This window comes from Chrysemys picta, chromosome 4, assembly GCF_011386835.1.
Source record: "Chrysemys picta bellii isolate R12L10 chromosome 4, ASM1138683v2, whole genome shotgun sequence".
Taxonomy (NCBI): domain Eukaryota; kingdom Metazoa; phylum Chordata; order Testudines; family Emydidae; genus Chrysemys; species Chrysemys picta.
The window spans coordinates 24,577,752-24,588,997 of NC_088794.1; positions in this window are offsets into that span (position 1 = coordinate 24,577,752).

Below are 11,246 nucleotides of genomic sequence, written 5' to 3' on the forward strand. Positions count from 1 at the left end.
ATGGTAAAAAAACCAAACCAAAAAACCCACCACATTTTGACATTTTCTAAATGAAAAGTTTCAGCATTTGTTTTTAGTGGAAACAACTTTTTGTTTTGTAATTTTAGTCAATTTAGACTAAACAAAAGGTTAAAAAAGGTTAAATCAAAATGAAACGTTTCAAAATCATCGAAAAAAGTTTTTGATTGACCCGAATCAATTTTGGGGGGCTTTTTGGTTTGTGAAAATTCTCAATTTCAACTTTTTGCCCTATTTTGAGATGGGAAAAGTTTTTACTATCTCAAAGATTTTCATGGGTGCAGTTTCCCATCATCCAACTTTCAGGTCCTCTTCATCTGTTGCACGTTAAAATCACTGAATCTAGCTGGATTGCCATATTAGGCACTTGGTTCCCCTCTGTAAAATGGGGATAATCATACTGCATTTGTCCTACCGTGTCTATTTAAACCGTAAGCTCTTTAGGGCAGGGGCTGCAAATATGTGTTTGTACAATGCCTAGCACAATGAGTCTTGGTTAGAACCTCTAGCTGCTCCTATAATTTGACAGATGGGGAATCTGAAGTTTAGGAACATAGAGTCACTTGACCAAGGACAGACAGCAAGTCAACAGCAGACCTGGGCACAAAACCCATATCTCCCAGCTCTCAGTTCCATGCACCAGCCCTCAGATAAAACCTTCCGAAGATTTTTCTCTCTGAGAGAGAGGACTTTAGTCCTCAGAAGAGAAGGAATGGAATTTCTAATTCAGCTGAAGCAGCAGCAGTGCAGATTTTGAATCCACTCTTTTCTGCGAGCGGGGGCCGACGATGTGATGCCAATTAAGCTTTAACATTCCCTGTTCGGATAGGTTTGCTTTTTTGTAAACAGAGACACGGAATTTTTCTTGGCCGTTGCTGCCGCTCACAGCTCTGTGGACTGTATCCTCTAAGCATTTGCTCCCAGGTGATTTGGATCAGGATATACCATGAAGTTTGCTTTTCGCTGCCTCAGTCAACGAGTGGGTGTGTAAACACTGACCAATTTCACTGCAGGTTCGACGCCTTTAAATGGGGACTTTCACGTTAGTCAGACTTTAAAAACCACATCGTATTTAAACAAAAAATCCATTTCCCTTTCCATCAGCGACAGCAGCCACCGAAGATATTTTTGTTTGAACAAGTGGGTCCCTCCCACCCATTACCTCCTCCCATGCAATAGGCTGGCTGGTGAAGTCATAAGGCTGGATTTGCAACAGAGACAAGGATTTGTCAGGACAAAGGCACTGTAGATCCCACATGAAGGAGGATGCTGACAGCATACAATTTTCTCTGCACATAAAACGTTGGGTGGGGGGAATGACGCTCCCCTGCACGGCGGCAGCTTTGTGTCACTACACTGGTGCAAAGCTAGTTTAGCTGGCTGCTGGAGCGATCTTCTAACATAGGGGAATCCTAGTCACAAAAGCAGTTCCTATGCCACCCGCTGCAGCATGAGGGATGTGACCTAGGGAAGGAGGTGCGTGCCAGTTGTCCCTGCCCGCTGGTGATCCCCAGCTGTTGTAATGGTCGCTGGTGGCCACTGGCAGGAACTGGCTAGGTCAGATGCCTAGTTGCAAGGGGGACCTTTGTCATCACCACTACTCTGCTATGCTGAATGCTCCTCACCGACAGCTTAGGATCAGGTCCTTTATAGCTGGGATTTCTGAAGGAACCTAAGAGAGTTGGGTACTCAAATCCCATTGAAAAAAGATAGGGCGTGGGTACTTAGCGCCTTTGAAATTCCCAGCCTATGTTTCTACGGGCCAGATTTTCAACAAAACTCAGAGCGTTGGGTGCTGAGCTCATTTGACAGCCAAGACCCAATGGCGGTCAAAGGCGAGCACTTCATCTGTTCCCAAGGGCAAACCCTGCTCTTCTCAGATGTAATTCACCCTTATGGAGAGCGCTTGTGCCACACTCACGCACCATATCTGTGCCTCAAACTAGGGCCTCGGGCGGCGCCTGCATTTTGTGCTAGCAGTGAATTCCACCTAGTCAGAGTGCCACGAGCTCTTAGCGCTAGCGTAGCCCAGACAGGAAGTCAGGATTTAGAGTCAGGAACCAAGGTGAAGATCCGGGGGTTACAAAATTCTGGGTAGATAAAAGCTTTCGTCAAACAGCAAACTGCATGGAACTTAAGTGATCTCCCTCGAATGACTGAAGAGCTGATTCACTCTGCTGGGATCTCAGCCTGATGGATTAGGTAAAATAAATGAATCTAAACCAGTTGGACGGACTGAGTTCATTGAAACGGTAAAGAAAACCGCCGCATTAACAGCGCTCCTAGGTCCTCTTCCTTTACTGCAAATTAAACCCATCTCAGCCCACATAGGAATTACATTCCCTTACAGCGACCTGCAGGAAATACCTTAAAAATACATTCTGCCAGTTACAAATCTTCATGTCAGCAGCCACAGGGGAGAGAATTAATGCAGGGCAAATACACCCCCCCCCCCACACACACACACACACACCATCGCCTCCTCTGGGGCAAGGGCACGGAGGATTTATAGGCTGAGAGATCTGGGAGTCTGGAAGTAGCAGGACCTGAGCTCTGTCATGAAACTGAAAGAGACGACAACAGGGTGAGATTTATTCAAAGTGCTGTTTTCAATTTATTTTAAAACATAAATGTTGTCTCTCCCTCTCCCCAGCCCTCCAACAAAAAGCTATAAAGCCACAGATCCAAAGGGGCTCTGGAATCACATAAAATAGGTCTGGATTCACTGAGGGAGGGCACCAGCCAAAAGGGCTCTGGGGACAAATTCGCCCCATTACAAGCTTTTCTTGAAAACAGAGCCAAACTGCTTTCATACCTCATAGGCCAGATTTTCAAACATTGATGTCTTGGCAGCATCCAAAAAACAATGAGCCTGTAAAGAGGGGATTCTTTCATTGCCCTCCCCAAATTGGCTTCATGTCTCTCCTTATGTCTGGAACAAAACTCTTCCTTCTTGCTCAGCCAATCTCCTTCCACATCCTTATGGCTCCAGGATCCTTGACAAGTAAGAGACATCAATCTAGGCCACCTTGCACATTGAAAGGTGGGTGTAAGCAGCTTTATGATTACACGTGCCCAAATTCAGAGGTGATGGGTTTTGTTTGTGAAATGCCATGTGTGCTTATGACATGGCATCTGTTATTATTATCAGTAATGAGAGGGATAGGGAGAGCTCTCCCCAAATCTACCTATAGGACCCCCCATCACCATGGTATTGGAGCACTTCACAAACATTAATCAATTTATCCTCAACACAATGAAGAGAGAGAGATTAAGGGACTTGCCCTAGGTCACGCAGGAAGTCTGTAGCAGAGCCAGGAATCAAACCCAGGCCTTCCGAATCCCTGAACCACAGGACAATTCTTCCTCATCACACATTATAATATCTAGCTCTTAGACAGCATTTTCCATCAGTAGATCTGATATAGATACTGCAGAGGTCAGCTATTCAAGGTCTCATGCCCCATTGTAGGCACTCCTGCATGTTCCACGTACAGTCCTTCCCCCAGGCGTGCGTGGTCCTTGCACTTTTTGCTGGGAGGATCGGCTTTTCTTCGTTCCCCTGACGTCCTGTTGGCGTCAGATTCTCAGTCCTGGAAACACTGAGAACTGCTCCAGTTACGTCTCCAAGGCATTGCCTGTTATATTTTTGGAAAGTTTAGCAGAATAATTATCAGATTATGCATCACTAGCAGGGAGCCTTGTCTGTAAATCAATTCCGCTTGAGGTTAGTCTGCTGCCGTTTAGGAACAGTTCTATGAATTGAGTTCACCCTTGGAAAATTAATAAAACTCAACCCTGCTGACCAAAATGACACGTTTGCCTGAATATTAAGCATATGAAGATCATTGCTAACACCTCTACCTTTAGACCATACCACTCCCAATTCATATGACGATTAATACCTTGTGATACAGAGGTCGTCGGACAGCTCCGAGACCTTATGGCAAATCCAGGAAAATTACCTTTCCAATGATACCTGGTAAGACCTTCAACTCCTAATACCTGAGGTCAGTGGCTCTTGATTCCATGAGCTTTATTGGTGTGACAAGCTATACAAACACTGCCAGATACCCGCCTATGATAGAACTAAGCATTGTTTGGGTGTTGATCCCACGTCCATTTTCCAGCAGGGGCTGTTCCTGAGCTGGTGGCACGTTGCTATGTGGTGAGATGGCCATGTCTGCCTTCTCCCTCCGTCTCCCAAGGCCAGGCACCGGTTTCCCTTATCGCCTTTTGAGGAGCCATCTTTTATCATTCCCTGCTAATCTGAGGAGATCTCTCACACGTCCTTGTATTTCAGACACTGGAGCAGAAAGTGACCCCTTCCGCTCTTTGTTATTACGTGGTTAGGAAGCCATGTCCTTAGTGCCAATAGTTTGTTTGTAACACTGCACACTTCTGGAGTGCCTTTGGCATAAGACTCTCAAAGCATTTTATCAGCATCAAGGGATTAATCTTCCCATCTTCTCTGTCGCGTTATCACCATTTTAACAGATGGGGAAACTGAGGCATGCTAATGGGCTAGCGTCTCAGAGAGGCACATGCTTGGGGTGATTAGCTCCTCCCATCGCCACAGCTACACTCTATTTTTAGCACGCTAGCTCAATCTGAGCTAGCACAGATATCTCTGCTCAAGCTGGGAATCACCCCCTCCCCCCAGGTCTAAGTGTAGCTGTACCCTTAGGGCGCCCACATAGAGCAGCTGCACTCCCAACTACAATGCGTGTCTGGTTGGTGCAACAATGTGTGGGCGCGTGTAGGTGCACCCATGGGCAGGCATGCACATGCATGCATTTCTCCTTGAGGCAAATTAGGCCCATGCGTGCCCTTTCTGCAGCAGTGTGCATAGGATACCCGCACTGGGTGCAGAGTGCATGCACATGTGTGTCACTGGGACAGCAGAGTGTAGGTCTATGCATGCAGACATGTGTGTAGGACACAGGGGCTGGCAAAGATAAGCAACCTGTGTTTTATCACCATTCTCACCACCCGCCACCACCCCCGAGTGCCCCACTCTGCTTTGTAGCCTCCTGGCTCCTCCTGCCAGCTGAAGCTGCTAAACCATTGGCTGATCACACTCAATTAGCAGGCTGAGCATCAGCGAATGCAGGTTACTGGGAGGTTATCAAATAAACTTGGAAGGGGTGAGGGGGATATTTCACAGGAGCAAGAAGATCCCCCAGAGCTCACCAGTGATTTCAATGGGAGCATAAACGCCTATCAGATGAGCAAGATTAAAGCAAAATCCACATGGTGAAATCCCAGACGCATTGAAGTCAATGGGAGTTTTGCCCTTGGCTTTAATAGGGCCAGGATGTCAAGGCGAGTGTTTTGGACCCATAGGGAGCAAACGGATAAAATAAATGGGGAGCTGCACACGTGGGGACTCTACAACTGTTGTAGACACTATATCCCGCAGCTGCTGGTGGTACCTCCTACCACACTCCACAGCCGCACCGGCAGCGTAGGATTTTTATTAGCTCTGACAGTTCTAAGGTTAATACTCCTGCAGCTGACAGGCACTAAGCCGGAGACTTGCATAGGCTTTAGATATGAAAACAATCAGCCCGCTGCTGATGCCATTATTGCCCCAGACTATAAAGCACGGAGAAATTCCTGCCATTCCACAGAGGGCAAAGGGACCCGGACGGGGTGACCTCCTTTTGTTCATCTCCACCCTCACTCGGCCAGGGAAAACCTTCCCAATTATTTGTGACTTCCATCGATGAAACACATTGTAAAGGGGGGCAAAGGGAGATTGGGAGGGTCAATAAAATGTGGAGGAATGTCTTTGTTAAGGAACATTATATACCATATCTAGAGGAGAGAGAGACATTAGAGAAATGAAACTGAGTTTTCATCTGTCCTTAGTGTTTCCTTTGTTGCTGTTTTGTTAACAGTGCTTATACGACGGACACTGCACAAGACTGTACATAGATACAGATCTACTGTAGATAGACAGATCCTGAATTTGGTTTCTATAATCCCCGTGTACAAAGAATGGCCTGTATGGACCACTGGACTGCTTTTCAGAGCTGCTGAGTGCAGGCAGGTTCTGTCAACCACAATACAAGTTGCAGGTGCTCAGCATTTCCTGAAAATCGGGCCACATGACTCCTCAATTGATCAGTACAGGGAAAAATACTTTATATAGCGCTTTTCATCCACAAGCCTCAAAGCATTTTACAAAGGGGAAGTTTCACTATTCCCATTTCACAGATGGGGAAACTGAGGCACCGAGCCTACAGACATTTTCAAAAAAGTGGCCTCTGAACTTGGGTTCTCAACCTCAGACCCTGTGACCGGATTTTCAGCATTATTGAGCATTCACAGCTCTAAATGAAGTCAGCGGGAGCTCTGGGTGCTCAGCTGCTTTGAAAATAGGTTGATTAAAATGTGGTTTTGGGTTACACTGATTTGTCCCCTTCATCAACTCCCTTTCTTCACCCCCATGCTCCCTCTTTATCATAGAATCATAGAACATCAGGGTTGGAAGGGACCTCAGGAGGTCATCTAGTCCAACCCCCTGCTCAAAGCAGGGCCAATCCCCAACTAAATTATGTACACCTGCCTCTCAGTCCAGCTACATATCTCCAATTGCTTCAGGCCAAAGCACTGCTACATTCAGGACCAGATTTTCACAAAACTCTCAGCCCCCCTCCCCCTCCCCCCCTCCGTAGCTCCCATTGTTCTCAGGGGAACTGCTGAATGCACTTTCAAAAAGGTGGCCATTCACTGAGGTTCCTAAATGGGGGGCTGAGCTCTGCTTAAAATCTGACCCAAATTGCTGGGGCCAGGGCAACCCAGTTAAACCTTGTCTTTATGAGATGTGCAGGCTCGGAGTGAGCTTTTGTCTTCTAAGCTTTTCCCAATGTGCCCTTGTTCACTCCCACGTCACCTGTCATGAACGGCTGCTGCCATCTGCTGGTGAACATAACAGAGTCCTGCAGCCTCCCAAATAATCGGATACTCCTGGCAAGATGTACAAGTGTCAACTGTACTGTATTTCTGGTAGGCAATGGCTCAATGCAGCCGTTATCTGCCTAGGAGAGGGCTTCTCAAACAAGGGAATTGTATCCCTGTGCAGAGAGCCAGCACAATACCTGTGCACCACCTAAGTCCTCAATATAGGGCTACAGAGATGCACAGACCCTGTGTGAACCCTCTGCACAAGAGAAAAGTACATCCAGAGCAAACGGAAGGTTTAACCTTTGTGCCCATTTACTCTCCTCTGACCTCTGAAACAGTAGCAGCCATATTTAGTATTGGCCTAGAGGCCCCAACCCATATCAGAGCCCCACCATTCTGGGTGCTGTCCACACAAAGTAAAAACCAGTCTCTGTCCCAAAGAGCTTACGACCTAGACCAGGCCTACACAACTCGTAAAGCGGCGAGGGCCATATTACTCCAAAGAAAACAACTGAGGGCCGACCCCCCCCAAGCGCCGCCAACCCCCCCCCCAGCGCCACCCAGCCCCCCCAAAACACAACACCCCCCCCCAGCATCGCCCACCCCACGGAAACAACCTCCCCAGTGCCGCCGAACCCCCTCCCCGCCCCGCGCGCCATCTGCTCCACGGAATTAAACCCTCTTCCCCAGCGCCGCCCCACCGAAACAGCAGTATTGAACCTCGGTAACATGTTATAGCGGCCCCTAAGGTAGTATAATTAAGGTAAAAGAAAAATGTCTTTTTGCTAGAAGTAGAATAAGATCTTCCCCCCCACTTTGTAATCGATTGCCCTGTTGAATGAATGAGGTGTGAATGAGGAAGGCGTGGAAGGAAGGCACCTCTGGACAGCTGCAACGCTTGGAGAGGGCAGGGACAGCTCTAGGATTTTTGCCGCCCCAAGCAAAAAATTTTTTGGCCATCTCCCCTTTCTTTTTCGTGCCCCCGGCCCCACCCCAACTCCACCCCTTCCGAACGCCTTCCCCAAATCCCCAGCACCGCCTCCTCCCCTGGCGTGCCGCATTTCTCGCCCCCATTGCTTCCTACGGGCCCCCCGTGACGTCCCACCCTAGCTCACCTCCACTCCGCCTGCTCCCCCGGGCATGCCGCCACTCCGCTTCTCCCCCGTCCCTCTCAGGCGAGGGAGAGCGGAGAAGCGGAGCAGCAGCGCGTTCAGGGGAGCAGGTGGAGCAGAGGTGAGCTAGGGTAGGGGGGCGCAGGAAGTAATGGGGGGGTTAGAGGAACCGCTCCCCACTCCAGCTCACCTCCGCTCCACCACCACCGCCTCCCCCGAGCGCCCGCTGCTTGGCTTCTCCTCCCTCCCAGCCTTGCTGCGCGAAATAGCGGTTTCGCGAGCAGCAAGCCTGGGAGGGAGGGGGAAGAAGCGGAGCAGCGGCACATTTAGGGGAGCAGGCGGAGCAGAGGTGAGCTAAGGTGGGGGGTGCAGGAAGTAACGGGGGGGTAGAGGAACCACTCCCTGCTCCAGCTCACCTCCGCCGCCTCCCCCGAGCGCCCGCTGCTCGGCTTCTCCTCCCTCCCAGCCTTGCTGTGCAAAACAGCTGTTTCGCGCGCAGCAAGCCTGGTAGGGAGGGAGAAGAAGCGGAGCAGTGGCGGCGCGCTCAGGGGAGCAGGTGGAGGCGGAGTGGAGGCGAGCTGGGGCAGCGAGGGCACTTTTTTCCCATGCCCCGGAGTTGGCACCTATGATGGCCGGCGCCAGAATGCCGCCCCTAGAAATATGCCGCCCCAAGCACCTGCTTGTTTTGCTGGTGCCTGGAGCCGGCCCTGGGAGAGGGGATGGAAGCAAGACCAGATCAGTAGAACAGGTCAGCAACTGACTCACCACTCGCCTCCTCAGCTCCCTTGCCCCGGCTCGCCTACTCACCCCCCGCCACTGCCCGCCCACTCACCTCCTCAGCCCTCCACCCTCCCGGCTCGCCTACTCATTCCCTGCCACTGCCCGCTTGCTCACCTACTCAGCCCCCCTCCCTCACCCGCCGCTTGTCTACTCACCCACCCTCCGCCCGCGGGCCGCACAGTGAGCCCATCTACTCAACCCCCGCGGGCCGCACAATGAGCCCACGCGGGCCGCATGTGGCCCCCGGGCCGCATGTTGTGCAGGCCTGACCTAGACAGACGGGAGCAGAAACAGAAGCACAGAGAAGTAAAACAACCCTCCCAGAGTCACACAGCAAGTCTTCAGCAGAACGGCAGTTGGAAAGCGGGTCTCTTGATGCCCAGGCCACTAGACCATGTAGCACCTCATTAATTTCATTTAGACACATTACAGCATTTTTATAACATTTACATTTAAATAATTGCCACAGCAGGGTAGGTGCATGAAGGCAACAGAGTCCCCATGAGAAAGGAAAACACCTCCTGCATCATTATCCCTACCCCAAATGTCACCCACCCTAGCCTCCCATGACCCCACCGTTCAGCTTGGCCTGAAAGTCTTCAAACCCAGGCTTTTCTCACTTGAACAACTAAACTTTGGCCCCAGTTTATGGCTACACAATCCAGGTGGAAAGCACCTGAGGTTATGAAGATTCACAAGGAGGTGATGGTGGGAGAGAGGGTTTTTTTGCCAGAGCCTGAGGCAGGGAGATCACAGATAGGCTGGAGATGATCAAGGCTGCTATAGAAGTTGGGGGATCATGCTATAAAGGGGTTTCCGTAGGCAGATGGGGCTCACGCCTGTGTTACTTCCTAGAGAGTCCTGCAAAATCTCTGGCTACTTTCACTCCTAAGGGAAGAAAAGTAGAATGGGAAGCAGCCCCTAGAGCAGCAGTTTTCAAACTGGGCATCAAAACCCCCTTTTAATGGGGTCACCAGGGTTGGCATTAGAGTTGCTGGGGTCTGGGGCCGAAGCCCGAGCCCTGTCACCCAGGGCCAAAGCCTGAGGTCTTCAGCCCTGGGCGGTGGGACTCAGGCTTTGGCTTCAGCCCTAGGCTCAGGTTACAGGCCCCCCACCCAGGGCTGAAGCCCTTGGGCTTTGGCCCCCCTGCATGGAGTGGTGGAGCTCAGGCTTTGGCCCCCCCCTGCCTGGGGCAGGGGGGTCGTGCGAGCTCAGGCTTAGGTCCCTCCCCCACGGTCATGTAGTAATTTTTGTTGTCAGAAGGGGGTCTCAGTGCCATGAAGTTTGAGAACCGTTGCCCTAGAGTAGGGGTAGGCAACCTGCGGCATGCAAGCTGATTTTCAGTGGCACTCACACTGCCGGTCACACTGCCCGGGTCCTGGCCACCAGTCCGGGGGGCTCTGCATTTTAATTTAATTTTAAATGAAGCTTCTTAAACATTTTAAAAACCTTATTTACTTTACATACAACAATAGTTTAGTTATATATTATAGACTTATAGAAAGAGACCTAGAAATGTTAAAATGTATTACTGGCACGCAAAACCTTAAATTAGAGTGAATAAATGAAGACTCGGCACACCACTTCTGAAAGGTTGCTGACCCCTGCCTTAGAGCATGAGGGTTGGAGCTCTATCCACCTGATTTCCACCTCATACTCAGCCTGGCACCCTGAAGTGTTTAACCAGAGGGCTCTATCCTAAAGGAAAGACTTGCACAGCTCTTGAGGGGAAATTCATCAGAGAGATGTCAGAGGCTAAAGGTCCAGGAAAGGAGCTGCTGAGGTCTCTGGTACTACAGAATCAACACTCTGAATATCCAGAGACGATTTGAGCCAACAGCATACGTCTCACAGCAGAAATGAGATTGATACAGCCCTGTCTTCTAGCACTGATGTCTCTTTGAACAATAAAAATACCAGATACCGGCTCTCCCCTTGGTCCAGCAGGATGCAGATTTGTTAACTTTTAGGCCTGTGGCAAAACCCACTCATTTTCCTGAGGGTATGGGGAGCGAGCAGATGGATGGGACAAGGGCAAAGTTGTGTAGTTGTTATGGAGGTTAGTTTTCACATTGCTTACCCATACAGTACACAGGGAAGGCAGTACAGTTTTAATTTTTGTATGGAACAGTTTGTATTGAGTTTTATAAACTGCTCGGAGATCAGGATAGTGCTTAAACAATCACAATAAATATAGTTTGGAAGGAAAAGGCAAGAAAGCGCAGGCACCAACATAATTTAACAAAATTGTTCCTCTCCAGTAAGCCATCAAGTGAACAATGGACAAATCTGTGCACCTTCCTTCCTCCCCCCACCCCTCTTCTGCAAAAGAAAAGAAAAAGGATTTACTTTGACTGCAGGCTCTTCAGGGCAAGAGTCATCTTTTTCACTCTGCTTGTACAACACCTGGTATCCTGGTTCATG